The following is a 6,187-nucleotide window of genomic DNA, read 5'->3' on the forward strand; positions in this document are numbered from 1 at the left end:
TTTGTGCTTTTAGTTTTGCCAACTCAGTGAGTGGTTTTGCTATAAGTATTAATAGTTTTAGAAATTGGGCTGTAAGAATCACAGTTAGGGTTTAAGCATTCAGAAAAAACTGTAATAATAATAATAATAATAAAGAATAATAATAATGTTACATGCAGATAATTTCTGCTAATTTATATACACACATTTACTAAGGCCCTCATAATAATATAATAATAATAAAATATAATATATAATAATAATAAAATACATGATATATAATAATAAAAATACAACTTTGTTAGTGCTGACTTCTGTGATGATTCTAGTGATGACATCTCATTTAATTCAAAACACCATAATTAACTAATTTTCACTAACTGGTGAGTGTGGTTGAAAGAAGAGAGTATTTGAATCTGGGTTGAAATGCACTGTTGCAAATACACTGATATATGTATATTTTTTTATTTCAGTGTGCTGCATGTGGTTTGCAGTTCTTTTGAACAAAGATACAGTACAGTACATAAAGTACCAAAACATTTTAAAACATAAATCCAGTCAGGCCATGAAGAAATAAAAAAAAACAAAACAAAAAACTGTTGACACAAAAAGTTCAATATAACAAGATTATTTTTTGTGATCAGAATTCACTTAAAGTAATGTCATCACTAGGGCTGCCACAAACGATTATTTTGATAGTCGACTAGTCACCGATTATTTTTGCGATTAGTCGACTAATCAGATCATCATCCATTGGATGTAAAACGTACAGCTTATTGCACCAGCAGCATCTGCTCTTATATAACGATCATTAGCTTACAGCTTTAAGTGTTTAAGGTATGTGCTAAATAAAAATAAAGACAAGATGATAGTTTATTAAATGTTAATGACATTTGCAGATTGTTTTGGTGGAGTTTAATAAACTCAGCCGTCTGCTCCTTGCTATCTAAAATATAACAGGACACCGGAGTAAATTCTCGAGCATCTCACACTTCTGATAATCAGCTGTCTGGTTGACGTTTATTCAGCTGTGTAAAAACTATAACTTTAATCTCAGCCAAACCGATTTACTCAGGAACAAATAAAATACTAAAAAAGCCAAACAATAACATTTTTAAGTTATCTAAGTGACTTATATATCATGTTTAACCTGAGTAGCGAAAGATGGCGGTGGGTTTGAAAACGATTTGCCGGGAGTCCGGTGTTCTCACGGCTCTAGTGACCTTGAACCCCGGCTTGCTATCAAGCTGGTGAGATATCTGTTACCCATGTCGGAGCTCAAAACGTCGGAGCGCTTTTGAAAATATGTGGTCTTGATAAACTGAGCAGATATTTGAAGTTTACACAGCTGACATATTTTTAACATATTTTAACATATTTTCGCCTGAAAATATGTTAAACGTTTATTTTGTGACCCAGAAAGAATAATATGAGTAATAATAACACTAACTAGCTGCCGCCATTGTTGGAAACTGAGCTGGGCTGCGCTATGAATTCTGGGACAAAGCTTCTTCTTCTTCGGGGTTTAATGGCAGCTGGCATCCCTGTACATGCAGTGCTGCCATCTTCTGTTTCAGTCTGTTATTACACTCTTAAATCCTACTACTTATTCCTGCATCTTTTGAGATCTTACAAAGCTTCAAACGACGCGTCGACTATTAAATTAGTCATTGACCATTTTAATAGTAAATGTAATCGTGACTAGTCGACTAATCGTTGCAGCCCTAGTCATCAATCAGGCTAACAAGTCACACCTTTACTCAATTTGATGTCTGCTCCTTTCATGCAACCTCCCACTGACTGTGAGCAATTTTGCATATTCGTAGTGTTTCCTTCATTTAAGGGAGGAAACACTACGAATATGCAAAAGCATTTGCTCACAAAACACGCAATAACCTTAAATGAATGTCGTGTTTTTAATTCCACTCCGGACTCGTGAATCTCAACCCAGCAGCAGCAGTAACGTTTGCACGTCCTCTCCCGTTAATGCGGCAGGTAAATAGTCAACTAACAGTGCATATTATATTAGCGCGACTGGAATCGATAAGGGAATAGTTTGCAAAAATGGCAAACAATTCGAAGGAATTGAAACAGTGGGAACCGGTTCTCAACAAGAACCGGTTTTCGATAACCATCCCTATCCACCACCATCATTAAGTTTGCTGACGACACCGTCGTGGTGGGCCTGATCTCTGACAACAACGAGACGGCCTACGTGAAGGAGATTAGGAATCTGGAGAACTGCTGCCAGAGGAACAACCTCCTTCTAAATATCAGCAAGACAAAGGAGCTGATAGTGGACTTCAGCACTAAGCAGGAGAGGAACTACCAGATCCCCGTCATCAACGAGTGCCCAGTGGAGAGAGTGGACAGCTTCAAATACCTCGGAGTTCACATCACGCAGGACCTGTCATGGTCCTGTCACATCAACACCGTGGTGAAAAAGGCCCGTCAGCGTCTCTACCACCTCAGACGCTTGAGAGACTTCCAACTGCCCTCCAAGGTGGTCAGGAACCATAGGGCACCATAGAGAGCATCCTGACGGGAAACATCTCAACCTGGTTCGGGAACAGCACCATGCAGGACAGACGAGCTCTACAGAGGGTTGTGCGATCAGCTGAGCGCACCATCCGCTCCGAGCTCCCTGACCTGCACTCAATCTACAGCAGGCGGTGCTGGACCAAGGCCAGGAAGATCGTGAAGGACCTCAGCCATCCCAACAACAGACTGTTCTCTCTGCTGAGGTCAGGAAAGCGATTCCGCTCCCTGAAGACCAACACAGAGAGACTGAGGAGGAGCTTCTTTGTGCCAAAGCTACTTCCTTTAGCTCTTTGGTTTGGAGAAGGTTTCCCTCCATTATTGCCTTTGGCTGCTAGATCTGTTGCTGAGAATGTGCTGTTGAATGTCACATAGATTTCCAAAGACGAGATCTGTAGCAATTTTAACTTGACGCTCAAGGAAGGAAACAATGTCAATAAATGCAGCTCTACTGTTCGCCATTTGTCTGTTAACTTATATGGCAGTCTTCTAATCACAGCAAGCATATTGGCAGGTGTATTTAATTCAGAGAGATCATTAATCTCTTCCATTGCATTGCAGCATCCACGCAGGAACAAACAATATGCCCGAAGAGCTTTTCCATCTGCCGATCTAATCACTGGCCATGAGTGAACTTTGTTCAAATAAGCAGATGCAATCACATGTCCATTCCCGAAGTGCTCATACAGCAGAGTCTTTGCCTTTACATATCCAGCACTCTCAGACATATGTTGATAGCTTTTAACAAGTTCATTGGGCTGCCCCTTGGTGTACTGTGCAAGATCATGCAGGCAGTCGCCAGCATCGCCAGTCTTTGGTTCTATGACCTGTTCAAACAAGCGCATAAAAGCCTGAAAATGTAAAGGATCGCCATCAAAGATTTGAATCTCCCCTTTGGCAGTGAAGAAAGACTTTGCTGATCGACCAACATACAAGTTAATTCACTTTGTTTTTCCACAATGGATAACAGATTTTCATTGGCTACTGGATGAGCAGCTTGAGCAGCTTAGGCAAATATGGAATTGGTCCAAAAGCGTCAGAAGGCCCCATAAGAGGGGGTGCAGGCCTTTCCCTTTTCATAGCGAGGCTGCCATGCCAGAAGGGCCGATGGCACGATATGGTAGCCTCGCTTCTGTCAGTCTGCCCCAGGGCAGCTGTGGCTACAACTGTAGCTTGCCTCCACCAGTGTGTGTGAATGGGTGGATGACTGGATGTGTAAAGCGCTTTGGGGTCCCTAGGCGAGACTAGTAAAAGCGCTATACACAGCTTTCACAGTGAGAGAAATTAATCTTTTATCCTTTTCAGTTTTTCCAACAACAGATGCAGCCTGTGATCCACTCAATTTAAACATTCAACATAAGCAGCATGCCAAAATCCAAAACAAAGGCAACAGCAATTCCTTCGAACTCAGTTGAACTAACTTTTAGCTTGTTGTGTTTCTGTATATATTACTAAGTTTAATCATCAATAAAATCATCACATTCTCTGTAAGATTAAGGTCAACTAATGAACATTTTGAATGCTTTAAAAACAAGTTGAACTGAGTTGTATGAAGTACTGACATCACTAATGTCACATGACTTTTCTTTTCACCCCACACACTCTAGATCTTGTTTTAACATATGGCATAGAAACTGAACATGTAACAGTGTTTCCTGAAAACCCTCTCCTGTCTGATCATTTCCTGATAACATTTACATTTACAATAATTGATTACACAGCAGTGGGGAGTAGACTTTATCACAGTAGATGTCTTTCTGTGCGCTGTAACTAAGTTTAAGAATATAATCTACCCACTGTTATCATCTTCAATGCCCTGTACCTGTCATGATTAGGCTGTGTGCAGACAGGATGAGGATCCAAATGCAAGCTCAGGGAGGCAGGAATGAACTCAAAACACAGCTTTATTGCTGACGGAAGTTAAGGCGATACAAAATAATATGAAACTCAACTGGGAAGTCATAAAGGGACTGACTCACGAGGAAACACAAAGAGGGGCACACAGTCATGAGGGAGAACGCGACACTGAACTGAGGGAGATGCAGACATAAATACACAGAGGGTTAACGAGGGAAGTGGGAGCACACGGGGAACACAGGTGACACTGATAATTATAACAAGACACAGCAGGAGTAAACAACACTGACTGGAGACTGTCAAAATAAAACAGGAAGTGCACAGAGGCGCAGACAGGAGGAGAGAGAGAACAGACACAACGGGCTGGGGAAAACATTGAATGAAACACAAGGTGGGGAAATGAGGGCTCACAGATACACAGAGGGGCACACAGGGGGTAATCAAATAAGGAACATTTTAACAGGACAACCTGGGAACCAGGGTATAAATGAAGAAAAATACAAGACGCATGAAAACTGAGAATGCTGGGGCAACATGGCCCACGACCCCGAGAGTACCAATACAGAGCAGAGCAGCTATCTGAACGCTACTCCAACAGAGGTCGATTATCTTGTTAATAATTGTACCTCCTCACTACGTACGACTCTGGATACTGTAGCTCCGGTGAAAACTAAGGTCTCAAATCAGAAGTACCTGACTCCGTGGTATAATTCTCAAACACGTAGCCTAAAGCAGATGACTCGTAAGCTGGAGAGGAAATAGCTTGTCACAAATTTAGAAGATCATCATTAGCCTGGAGAAATAGTTTGCTGCTTTATAAGAAAGCCCTCCGCAAAGCCAGAACATCTTACTATTCGTCACTGATTGAAGAAAATAAGAACAACCCCAGGTTTCTCTTCAGCACTGTAGCCAGGCTGACAAACAGTCAGAGCTCTATTGAGACGACCATCTCTTTAACGTTAACTAGTAATGACTTCATGAACTTCTTCACAAATAAAATTTTTATCATTAGAGAACAAATTACCAGTAATCATCTCACAGATGTAATATTATCTACAGCTACTCTTAGTACCATTGATATTCATTTAGACTCTTTTTCTCCAATTGATCTTTCTGAGTTAACTTCAATAATTACTTCCTCCAAACCATCAATGTGTCCTGTTTTTTTATTTTATTTAGAAGCTAACGACTGTTCTCTCCCTGAAGATGTGACATATGCTGATGTCAGAATCAGACAGATGGCCAGCACGAGAGGTAGGCTGTAGGAGTAGGTATGTTCATGCTATGGGATAGATGTTTCAATAGTCAAAATATTGACGCTTCTTTACTGTAACAAAAGACAGGTCATAATACCTATATTCATTAAATTTGAGTATGAACATTAGGGTATAAACACCTGTTAGTCTTGTTAAATATCTGAGAATTGACTTTTAGTGTTTTTCACTCTGTGTTAAAGTGACAATTTTAAATTTATTCTCGTGTCTGTGTGTGTATTTGTGTATTTTCCAGACAAATATTCTGCTGATCCACATGCTGTCTACTCTGATGTGAAGACACAGACTTCAGGTACGAAGAACTAGTTTTTCAATTTCACTCTGAGACAGCATATTTCTAATTTTAGAGATGTTGCACAAATGAAAGAAAGCAGTCCTACATGTTTGTTTAATATGTGCATTGAAGGACATATCCTGGCAACACATTCTCACTCCCAAAGCATAAAATTTTACTCTAGGTGACAAGTCGTTGGTATATTATACTTCTGGCCACCCATCACGTCCCTATCTTACGAGATCAGAAAGATGAGGAAACATGG

This window comes from Rhamphochromis longiceps, linkage group LG3 (assembly GCF_057381845.1).
Source record: "Rhamphochromis longiceps isolate RC_006_pf linkage group LG3, R_longiceps_female_GT1.1, whole genome shotgun sequence".
NCBI lineage: Eukaryota > Metazoa > Chordata > Actinopteri > Cichliformes > Cichlidae > Rhamphochromis > Rhamphochromis longiceps.